At 41.5% G+C, this 12882-nt stretch overlaps 2 long non-coding RNA genes across 2 annotated transcripts in view; one reads left to right on the top strand and one right to left on the bottom strand.

Moving 5' to 3' along the window:
* Positions 1-12882, bottom strand: part of LOC125483030 — a 54207-nt gene that overhangs the window by 824 nt on the left and 40501 nt on the right. The gene's annotated exons all lie outside the window — the stretch shown is intronic.
* LOC125483031 overlaps positions 1-12882 on the top strand; it is a 72755-nt gene that overhangs the window by 28072 nt on the left and 31801 nt on the right. The window lies entirely within an intron of this gene.

Here is a 12882-nt window from a genome sequence, read left to right as displayed (position 1 = left end):
CTGGGCACTATTATATCTGTGAGTTTGCAGCTTTCATATGGTCAACATGGTGGGTCAGGACCATCGCACTTATCCGAACTTTATATGTCACTGGACCTGACCTCATGTCAACTATGCCTCTTACCCATGCAGGGCCATTCCTGTGGTTCCTACAGCAAACTCTGTACACTGAAGTAAACTGTCTTTCTAACTTCGCGGAGCCTTGTGTCTGGCATTTGCACTCCTGATGCCATTTCATCCTCACCCCAGGACAGATTTAGAAGATCAGATTTCACAGCTGGATAACTTCCCAATCCCTCGTATAGCGGATTCATATGCAAAGCTGTGGGGGGTGGGAGTGCTGTCCTTCACGAAGCTGGACATGAGCCATGTGTATTTGCAATTGTGGTTAGATGAGGATTCCCAGAAGTATGCTACAATTAATACCCTGACGGTTTGTACCAATATATGGGGTATTGTCAGCCTGTGCAATTTTTCAGTGGAGAACATTTTACAAGGTCTACCCCAGGTTACCATTTTTCTGGATGACGTGCTACTATCAGGGAAGACCATAAGGAGCACTTATTGAGAAATTGCACATAGTCCTTAGACATTTCTCCCAGGTGGGTGTACACCTCAGCAGGCAAAATGTGTGTTTCAGGCACCCCAAGTAACCTACTTGGACTACGTAGTTGATAAGACCGCATTACACCGGTTGGGAGATAAAGTGAGGTCAATCAAAGGTGCTCTGATTGCCACATCTGTACCGGAGCTTAGGTCTTTCCATGCACTGGTGAACTATTATGGAAAGTTCATACACAAACTGCCATCCATCCTTGCATCAACTCTTAGAGGGTCAGCCTTGGAAATGGTCACATAGCCAAGCCATAGCTTTTAAGGATGTGAAGAAACAGCTATCATCTTCTACAGTGTTGGCACACTATGTTCCCAAGTGAGATCTGGTATTGATATGTGATGCCTCCCCATATGGCATCGGGGTAGTATTAGCCTATAGGTGGCCCAATGGAGATGAACACCCAATAGTATATATGTCCAGGACTTTGGTTAATGCAGATCGTAAATATGCCCAACACGGCTGTGTCTTCTCCCCATTAGCAACTCTGCTGGAGCATGAGAGATAATCCTATAATCAAATAGGAACTGGAACTGTTTGGTATTTAGTGAAGCTGCAGGCTGTTTGTTTAAGCTTGCCTTCAAAGTTTGGACTGCCCTTTCTGCCAAACCATTAGTTGATGAATGGCATGCAGCTATCCTTATATGGCGAATACCATCCGACTTTGGGAAATACTCAAATTCCCTGCTGGTAAATGATGGCCCATTATCTATGACTAACATTTCTGGGAGTCCGTGCATTGCAAAAACGCACATAGTTTTTCTATTGGCATCCCTGTGTTTGATGAATTAACTCTATGTGCATCCAGACACGTTGAGTGTGAGTCCACAATGACTAAGAACATTGAGCCCATGAACTAGGCATAGTCGATGTGTAACCGAGTCCAGGGTTTACCCAGCCATTCCCATGATTGTGTGAGAGCTACTTGTGTAATTTTTGTCCTTGTTAGCACTCTGCGCACTGCCCCACCAATGCGGCTGTGTCTGCATTCCATCTGGCCACCGGACAAAACTTCTTGGCAACGTCTTCATTTTGGAAACCACTGGCTGACCCTGATAGAGTTCAGCCAGTTTCTGGTGGCAACCTTTGCTCAGGACAACATTCTTGCTCCCCATAATAATATGCTGTCTTCAATTTTGATTTCAGTTTTGGTTGTGACAACGCTTTGGCTTACCCCATAACCACGAGCTGTTTCAGTTTTGGTAGGACTGGATATTTCTGTTTCTAAAGTATGATATTGTCAGCTGTGACGGGAAATGTGTCCAGGAAAATTTAAAAACATTATGGACTCTTTCAGTGGCGGTACCACTGGTGGTCTAACTTCTTGCAGGAAATAGATCAATGCATCCGCATTTGCTACTTGGCCACCTGGACGGTTTTCCAACTTGTAATTATACACACTTAGTATTACAGCCCACAGCTGATCCGGCTGAAGCTGAGGGTGGCACTGGGGTGTCCTCTTTAAGTAGACCTAGTAGGGGTTTGTGCTCCGTTACATTTACAGATTTATATCTATAAAGGCATTGGTGGAACTTCCCGACGCCAACCCTTCCTTCTCTATTTGGGCATATTTACGCTCTGCATTAACCAAAGTCCTGGACATATATGCTATTGGGTGTTCATGTCCATTGGGCCACCTATGGGCTAATACTATCCTGATGCCATATAGGGAGGCATCACATGTCAATACCAGATCTCACTTGGGAACATAGTGTGCCAACACCTTAGAGGATGGTAGCTGTTTCTTCACATCCTTAAAAGCTATGGCTTGGCTATGTGACCATTTCCAAGGCTGATCCTTTAAGAGTTGATGCAAGGATGAACTTTCCATAATAGTTCACCAGTGCATGGAAAGACCTAAGCTCCGGTACAGATGTGGCAATCGGAGCACCTTTGATTGCCCTCACTTTATCTCCCAAACGGTGTAACGCGGACTTATCGACTACGTAGTCCAAGTAGGTTACTTGGGGTGCCTGAAACACACATTTTGCCTGCTAAGGTGTACACCCACCTGGGAGAAATGTCTAAGGACTATGTCCAATTTCTCAATAAGTACTCCTTATTGGTCTTCCCTGTTAGTAGCATGTCATCCAAAAAAATGGTAACCTGGTGTAGACCTTGTAAAATGTTCTCCATCATCCACTGAAAAATTGCACAGGCTGACAATACCCCAAATAGCTGTCTCATATATTGTTACAAACCGCCAGGGTATTAATTGTAGCATACTTCTGGGAATCATCATCTAACCACAATTGCAAGTACACATGGCTCATGTCCAGCTTTGTGAAAGATGGCACCACCACCCCCCACAGCTTTGCATATGAATCCGTTATATGAGGGATTGGGTATTTATCCAGCTGCGACAAACAGTCTACCTTTGTTCAAAATCGCCACAAAAGCGAACTGTCTGGTCGGGCAGTGCTGCCTATTCCGCAAACTGGACTGTATTGATGATTCCTTCGCTTTGCAGCCTTCTGATTTCTGCATCTGCTTTTGCCCTTAAGACAAATGGCACTGGCCAGGCCTTGCAGAATTGTGGAATTGCTCTGGTCAACATGCAAGGTGGTCCTGGCTCCTTCCCTTGTCCCTCGACCTTCCTGAAAATTTTCCAGATATTTAATTAGGAATTCACTCAGGAAGCCATTTTCTAATTGAAAAATGTTGAGCCAATTTAGGTGAATCTTTCTCAACCAATTTTGCCCCATCAAGCTTCGGCCCATGCCTTTTCCTACAATCAGTGGTAACTGAAGCAGCTGTTTCTCATAAGAGACCGAAACCGAAGTTGTACCCTTTATCTGTAAAGGGGCTCCAGTATAGGTTCTTAGTGTAGCCGATGTATTGAGCAAACCTAAAGGTTGGAGTCCAGAGTGAATTTTGTTAAAGAAATGCGCTGGTATCAATTCCCATTTAACCAGACATTTATTTTGATTCGTTCTGATTTGGACGTTGCTAAGCAATTTAACTGTTCCAAACCAGATGTAGATGAATTTCCAGGGTGTATACTCTCCTGGATATCTGCTTATGAGTCCTCTTACTCAGTTTAGGTCAAATGGGATTCTTTTGCTGTTTTGAGTTCACATATCAGCAGCAAACTACAATGGTTTGCTGCTTGGATCCTGAAGAAAATTTTAACCATTTGACCAAGGCTTGGCTTTGTTTTGTAGTTTTGCTGTGGGCTGACCTAGAGTCCCTCTGTCCAGGATATCATCATAGAATCCCTTCAGTGTGGAAACAGGCCCTTAAGCCCAACAAGTCCACACCAACCCTCAGAGCATTCCACCCAGAACCATCTCCCTAATCTAGGCATCCCTGAACACTGTGGGCAATTTAGCATGGCCAATCCACCTAACCTGCACATCTTTGGACTGTGGGAGGAAACCGGAGCACCCGGAGGAAACCTACGCAGACATGGGGAGAATGTGCAAACCTCACACACACAGTCGCCTGAGGGTGGAATCAAACCTGGGTCCCTGCTGCCTCTCGCCAATGAGCTACTGTGCTGCCTTGAGTGAGGCTATGCAATTGATTTTACTCAAGTGATGTTCCCCAAGCTCAGTCAGACTGGTGAGGATGTCCACTTCCATTGGAATACCCTGCAACTCATATGCTCAACAACAACAACAACAACAAAATCAAATTTGCTGGAAAAGCTCAGCAGGTCTGGCAGCGTCTGTGAAGGAAAAAACAGGGTTAATGTTTTGGGTCTGATGACCCTTCCTCAGAGCTGTCACAGGTCCCGAAACGTTAACTATGTTTTTTCCTTCACAAATGCTGCCAGACCTGCTGAGCTTTTCCAGCAACCTTGTTTTTGTTCCTGATTTACAGTATCCGCAGTTCTTTCGGTTAACTCATATGCTCAACCTGCCACATTTTCCAATAATAAAGCCAGTTGTACTGCTTGTTTGAAGTCCAGTTGGGCTTCCACTAATAGGTGCTTTTGCACGGTTACATCATTAACTCCACATCTCAGCATCTCATTAGGGGTTGAACCGAAGTCACATGCCTCTGCCAGTCGTGTTAACCAGCAGAGAAATTGAAACCAAAGTACCTTCCTCTGCTTGACCCATATTTATGACAACGTAGCCTGCTATGGGCTGTCTTGAAACTGATCTTTAGATTAAATATCCCACATTTACATTTAAACTGATAAAGTAAATGGATTCATACTTTTCAGAGTTTACTGAATGCTTTTAAACTTACTTTACTCTATCTCCAAAAACAAAGAAAAACTCTCTGGACTTCATTTATTCTTGAAAACATTGCAGAGATCTCATCTCTAGCTCTTTCACTCTGTATAACCAGCTACCCTCAATCTTCTAAATGAAGAGGTTCAGTGCTTGTTTTAATTGCATTTCTCCCATTTTCTACAATTTAACTTTAATTCCTAAAACTAAAAATAAATGTACCAAAATACTTGAACTGTGAACTAAATATTCACAACAACCTACAGTGTAACTTCTTCTGCTTGCATGTAGCATAAAATGCTGAGAAAGTCAGAATGGAATTAACAAAGGCTTTGACCAAAATTCTTCGAATAACTTTTGTTTTGGGAAAACTGGAGGATGACCAGTATGTAACACATTAATTCAAAAAGGAAGAAAATGATAAACACAATAAGTTTAGAGTTGTTGGTTTAATTGGGTATGCTTGTTGAGATAATTTATAAGGATAAAATTAATTTTCATCGGTGAGAGTGTAATTAGTTAAAGCATTGCCAGCCAGAACTGTAGAAAAAAGCAAGTCATGACTGAGGTTTTTTTTTTAAGGAAACAATAGAATGCTTTGACAAACTTGATGCCACACAAGCAGCATAGACAGATTCTCAAAAGGTTTTCAATAAGATATTGCATAGGAGTCTTGTTGCTAAACCCCGTAAAAGCATGCACATTTTCCCTGCACATTGGCAAACTCTCAAAGTGGCATTCCTGCTACTGAGGGCACACTCATTGTGGTAATTAGATGAACTGGAAACTCCAGCAGGTCAGTCCCTCTTTTGTTGAGGCATCCCACTCTTGCAATTCTTCCTGGGATTTAAAAGTCATATAGCTATCACAAAATTTGTGTGCATTGCTGATGGTGCAAAGCCTTAATGAAGACAAGACTTTGGTGATTTAATATAAGTTATTGTAAAGCACATAACCTGAAACAAACTGATAAATAGAACCTTGCATGGAGATGGTCTTTAGGAAGCTGAGTGGGTAGGGCAGAAAATAATTGAGAACTCCAAACTAGATACAAGTTGCTAAATGACAAGACCATTTACAGCCTGTGTTTGCTGTATCAGGGAAGCTTTATTAATTAACTGTTGTCTTCTGGGATGATAAAAATATTTACTACATCCCAACAGCAAGTGGATATCATTCTAGCAAGAGCCCAGGACGACATGTTCATGTACATTGGTGATATTAGTACTCTGAATCAGACTACATGACAACTCAAATAAAAAATTACAGAAAGTGATAGAAATACTCAGTATGTCAGCTAGCATCTGTGTTGAGAAACAGAGTTGACATTTCAGGTCAAATAGCCTTTCATTAAAGAGAAGAAAGATAAATCTCAGAGTTTTAAGCATGTGGAAAGGGGTTGAAATGGTGGATTCGGGTGGTAGCTGGAAGAACGAAAGAGAAGGCCGATGATAGTGTAGATACCAAGAGGGACTAAACAACAAAACATTCCAATATGCATCAACCAGAGACAGTGTTAAAGAATCAGAAATTGGTCTGACCATCTGAATGTACAGTAATATGAAGAAACAAAGAAAGAAATATGACAAGACCCAACCCAGCAAAACAAAAGAAAAAAGATATATACAACATGAGGGGTGGCACAGTGGTTAGCACTGCTGCGTAACAGCACCAGGAACCTGGGTTTGATCCCAGCCTTGGGTGACTGTCTGTGTGGAGTTTCCTCCGGGTGCTCTGGTTTCCTCCCACAGTCCAAAGATGTACAGGTTAGGTAAGTTGGCCATGCTAAATTGCCCAAAGAGTCCAGGGATGATGCGCAGGGTAGGTGGGTTAGCCACAGGAAATGCAGGGTTACAGGGATGGGATGGATCTGGGTGGGATGCTCTTCAGAGGGCCAGTATGGACTCGATGAGCTGAATGGCCTGCTTCCACATTATGGGGATTCTAACTGTTCAGATTCTGATCTTAAGTTGTTGAACATAATGCTGAGGATGTTGGACAGTGCTGAGTGGAAAGATAAGGTGTTGTTTCCTAAGCTTGTGAACCTCACTGGAAAACTGCGGCAAGTCACAGAAAGGAAAGGTCAGAGTGGGAGCAAGGTGGGGAAATCAAACAACAAGCAACCTGAATTTTAGTCGTGGTTGTGGTCTAAACATTAGTGTTCTCTGGAAAGCAGTCACCCAATGCACCATTGTTCTCTTGATGTAGAGGAGACTTTTACATTACTGCTCTTCTAATAGGATAGACAACTCATTCACCACTTTGAGATAGTAGGAACTGCCAATGCTGGAGTCTGAGATAACAAGGTGTGGAGATGGATGAACACAGCAGGCCAGGCAGCATCAGAGGAGCAGGATAGCTGATGTTTCGGGTCTGGACCCTTCTGCAGAAAATTCTTCTGAAACGTCAGCTATCCTGCTCCTCTGATGCTGCCTGGCCTGCTGTGTTCATCATTCACCACTTTGATCCATTAACGCAAGAAGTATAGAATGCACCTGCCTGAGTTATTTCTCTTCACATCATTTGGCTGAGGCAGCTGATGAGACAGACAGAGCAAGTGAATGTAGATATGCTTGGGATCTGTGCTTACAATATGACCAGGAAACCGATACAGCCATTCCCCAAGTGAGTAGGCTATTAGTTCCCAATTATAAAAGCATAGTCACAATATTTTGTGATTTATTATGGAAAGCACAATGACTAACTAAATGATTTAGTCCACTGATGCAGAAAATGCTTTTGTAAACTGAAAGGTCCCATGTGAAGATCCTATTGGATCTTATTGCTAGCTAGTCTTCTACTCAAGCTTCAATGTTCACACTAACACAGTCAAGCAAAAGACTGAACAAAATTTGCCTTGTGTTTTTCATTACCATAAAGTGTCCTAAAATGCTTACAGCTGATGAAGTACCTTTAAAGTGTAGTTAATGTTGTGATGATTGATGCAATGTAGTCAGGGGTGATGGTGCTGTGTAATCATGTAAATTATAATAAGGGAAACAAATGTCTTTGCATGAGCTGTATGTCATTGCTAAGAGAAATAAGTGATTGAATAACTGAAGAAGAATGTATAAGTATTATCAGGATGATTCAGAGGCTGCAATTATAAAGAACAATATTAACAGCATGTTCTGAATACAACCATAAAGGCAGTGTTGCGTCATCCTCTTGCCTTGAATGAATGAGGCTCTGACAACATTCAAGATGTTTACATCATCTAGGGCAAAGCAACCTGCTTGATCAGCACCTCATCTACCAACCAAAATGTTTGCTCTCTCAACACTGACCCATATTAGCACCTAATGTCCTGTGGAAATTCACCAATGCCACAAACTCATGACCTCTACCACTAGGAAGAACAAGGTCAGCAGATGCATAAAAACATCACCACCTGCAAGTTCCCCACCAAGTCACAACATTTGTTACCCATTCCGAATTGCTCTAAAGTTGGTGATGGTGAGCCATCTTCTTGGACCACAATAGTCGATATGGTATAGGTACTCCAAAAGAGACATTTGAAAGGGAGTTCTAGGATTTTGACCTGGAAATGGTGAAGGAATGATGATATAGTCCAAGTAACTCCCTTTCAAATATCTCTGTTGGTGCGCCTACACCATATGGACTACAGTGGTCCAAAAAATGGCTCACCATCACCAACTTTACAGCAATTTGGAATGGGCACCAAATGTCAGATTTACTAGCAACAGCTGTTTCACAAGGAAGAATAAATAAAAGGCTTGACAAAAATATGCATCTTTGTAAACCTATAATTCTCCAAATATGTGAATGTGTCAAACTTCACAAAGGTAAACCATCATTTTGGAAATAAACAAATTCATGACCTCTATTGTATCTCAATTATCGTATTGTGCTGCTCCATATTTAGGTTACTAGTACAGTGGTGTTTCCAGTACTAGGTAATGAGCCAGCATTGTCCAAGCTACAACATTGTCAAGTAAATTTATTATGGTTCACAAAAGAAGAACAGCACTGTGTTGTATTGTTAGAATTAATGTAGTTTCAAACCTCATCAGCCACCAATACAGTGGCACTCAAACTTAGAAAATCTAGGTAGGGAGAAATATGACAAGAGAAGGTAGAATCTTTTAGAGGCCTGAGCAATGGGGCTATGGCAAGATGTGCAGCAAGACTGGGTGAAAAGTCCGGCCAGACATGTTAACATTGTATCATTTTGCTCCACCTTTTATGCTTTAAACAGGCCGAATGACCAGATTTTCACCGGGCCAATTGATGGTGGTTAAAGCTGGTTAAGGACCTTGTTTCTTGGTGTCATAGCCTCCTCTGCCAGTTCTCTGGGCAGAGAACAGTTCTCCTCTGCTTCATCCTTTCGACCAGGTTCCTGTTGGAGAAATGTGGTGTCAACTACCCCTTCTCTGTATGTCTCCTGAGTCCCCAGCAATGAGCAGGACAGCTGGCAGGAGCTAGCTTATTCCAGCTGTACAGCAGGCTTCTGAGGTTGGAGGAGATATATGGGAAGCAGTAACAGATACCAGATGAGTGATGAGTGGTTGATTTGTTCTGGAAACGGCGCTTGGTAAAATGGACCAGAAGTCGAACTTGATGCTTATCATGTAGGCAGGAACAGCAATTAATGTAATGCATTTGATATGATATGGTCAGATAATTCACTCAGTCTTGTGGCTGTCAGTCTACTAAAATTCTACTAAAAAAAAGGAAGCCCATTGAAGTATTTCTGTCCTGAATATGATGTGGTTATAATTATTCTGTTGTGGTTTGAGTTGGGTCACAAAAAATGGCCCAGGTTATTTCTACTGAATAGCTTTTTAACATAGAAACTGGGACATATTTTTCCTTTAGGTGATATCAGCTCTCTGGGATTTCCTGCTGGAAATGAGATTAATGCTTAATGTGTCAGTCAAAGTACGGGATGAGTGTATTGCAATGATGTAACATTTCTATAATTTGTACTATGGAATGGCGGTACTGAAAATGCAGTGCTTCATTGGTGGTGTTGGATTGCGATGGGGTTGACAGCAAATTTAGAACCATAACCAATTGAATTCTGTGTAGATTTTTTTTTCAAAAGCTAGCCATTATTTCAAAAACAGAAATTTCTAGAGAAACTCAGCAGGTCTGGCAATATCAATGGAGAGAAAGTAGAGTTAACATTTTGGGTCCAGTGAAGAATGGTCAGTGAAACGTTAATTCTGTTTTCTCTCCACAGATGCTGTCAGGTCTGCTCAGTTTCTCAAGCAATTTGTGTTTTTGTTTCAGATTTCCAGCATCCATAGTTCTTTGTTTTATTATATAAGAATCATTTCAGTTATCCCAGGTCTATCTGACCAACATACACCGCTGCAGGCTCCCAAGGTTTTTAGCAGCAATTTCCAATACTTTCCCAGGCAGACATGAATTAGGAATCACATTGGAGATTGTCAAAATTATTAAAATTAGCCTGACCATTGGGAATCAGTTAGGTTCAGGAATTGAAGGGGCTGGAGAAAAACTTTCCCTTCTCCATAAAAGCGCTGATTTAAGGGCTTGCAGGCAATTCCAGGTTGCTGTGTGTGTGTCTGTCAGAATGAGATACATAGGCAGCGAAATTCCGTTGATGATTGGCTGCTAGATCTACATAAGATTAATATACAGATCTATACTACAGTTCAGTGGAAGCGAAGTAAATGTTGTTTGCCCCTACTTGAAGGAAAGGCAGTTAAGCCTCTACCTGCCATTACATCTGTTCGCTTATTCATTTCTTGTTAGACTATAAATGGTCAAATACATTTACCAAGTCATTATCTTGTGAAATGTTTATTCAATTGCTTTTTTAAATTGCACAAACTCATATGATAACATCAGGAATGCTGTATCAAGAGTTTTCCATTTGATCTTTGGGCTTGCTACAAATAACCGATATTTGAGCAAGTGAAGACACCAGAGCATTGGATGTAAAAGGAGTGAGTCATGAAGAACACCAAACACAAAGGGTACAGGCTCAAACAAGTGACTGACAAATGCAGGAGAATGCACATTAAAGAATGCTTGAGAACCAGGACAGGATTGTAAAATTTAATTTTGAGTAAAAGATGTGGTCTAACTAGAGCATTATACAACCGTTACACAACTTTCATCCACAGTAACCAGTACACCCGCTAGTCAGAACCACCCAGTCACCAGACGAATACTAAGATTCCATTAGTATTTTAAATTACATTTTATTCCATTCAAATTTATAGTGATTTCTATACAGGATCTGTCAATTCTCTCTCCTGTTTTATAATTCATAGATTCACACCTTTTTATAAATTCCCTGCTATTTCTTTGGTCCAAAATGGATGACCCGGCACTTCCATATTGAACTGCAACAGCCACAGTTTCAATGACTTCCTTAGCCTGTCATTTTGTCTCTGTAGCTTTCTGCTCCCCTCTAAACATCCCTGTGAAACCTAGTATAATGACATCAGCAAATATTCCTTCATCCGAATAACTGACAGATATAAAAAGGTTGAGGCCTCAGTATAGCACAGTGGGAGACACCAGTAGTTACTTTCAAGTGGAGTACACAGGTATCATCTACATTCTCTGACCAATTACCTCCCTGCGTCACAAGGTTGCCTCCAATTCCTTGCATGGATTTGTGGTGGTGGGAAGTTCAATCAAGGTATTTAAGAGAGTATTAAATGATTATTTAAACAGAACAATACCAAGGGCTCTTGGAAAAGGCAGGAGATTGTCATTATTATAATGCTCATTCAGTGAGCTGGTGCAAATACACCAAATGGCCTTTTTCTGTGTCAAAACAAATTTGTCAAACTTGTCAAAACAAGTTCCTTGCGTAGAATTCTATCAAGTAGCCTTTGGATGTCCATATTAATAACATTCTTATCTAGTACATTCATAATCTCCTCAAACAAATTCAGCTATGTTAGTGAATCAGACATGACATTGGGAGGTGATGGCCTAGTGGCATTATCACCAGACTGTTATCCAGAGAACCAGGTAATTTTCTGGGGTTCGTGGGTTCAAATCCCACCATGAATTCAATTTGGAATTTGAGTTCAATAAGGGGAAAAACCTGGAAATAAGAATATAATGATGAATATGAATCCATTGTCAATTGTCGAAAAAACCCATCTGGTTCACTAATGTCCTTTAGAGAAGAAAACTGACATCCTTACCTTGTCTGGACTACATGTGACTCCAGACCCACTGCAATGTGGTTGATTCTTAACTGCATCTGGGCAATTATGGAATATGCCCTGCATGCCCTTGGCATTACCCACTCACTCACTTGGGGGCACCTCTACCTCTACCAACAGTAATAACTCTGCCAACCATTTTATCCCCATAAATATCTAACTCTCTCTCATTCCGTAAAGGAAAACCACTGGGCAGAAAAATGTTAAGACATGAAGGACCTCCAGGATATTGACCCAGCGACAGTGAAGGAACAGTGATAAATTTCCAAATCAGCATGATAAGTGATAGACAGGAAAACTTGCAGCAGGTACCGATGGTCTGTTAACAAGACGTTTACTAATAACTGCTGTCAATTTGCAACTTGCTGCTGCCTTGTGAGGATCGTGCCGTGCTGCTTGTGAAAGGCATTAAAGTTGGTTTGAGTTATTCTCAACAACGAGATGCAATTGTCACCCAATTCTGTCACACATCTAGCCACAGCCCATGTCACTCTGATCCCTATAAGATTTCACCCAAAGTTTCCACTCCATCAGGATCATCCTCTGCTATTTGTAGAACCTCCAGCAGGATACCACCACCAAACACATCTTCCTTTTGCCTTTACTGTCCACAGGAACTGTACCCTCTGCCATACTCAGATACAGTAATCCTACCCCTTTCCCAATACCACATTCCCATGTAATCACAGAAGGTGAAGCAACATTTTGTATTTCTTTCAATCTAGACCCCTGCAATCACTGTTCACAATGCTGTCTCCTTTACATTGGCAAAATCAAACTCTGACCAGGTGACTGCTTTGCAGAATATCTCTGCTCTCTTCATAGGAATGACACCAACCTACCAGTTGCTTGCCATTTCAATAAACAGTCTTATCCCATAATAACATTTCCAGTGTTCCAGTGA

Source organism: Rhincodon typus, chromosome 4, assembly GCF_021869965.1.
Source record: "Rhincodon typus isolate 14 chromosome 4, sRhiTyp1.1, whole genome shotgun sequence".
Classification (NCBI taxonomy): domain Eukaryota; kingdom Metazoa; phylum Chordata; class Chondrichthyes; order Orectolobiformes; family Rhincodontidae; genus Rhincodon; species Rhincodon typus.
This window is presented reverse-complemented; position numbering and strand designations above follow the sequence as displayed.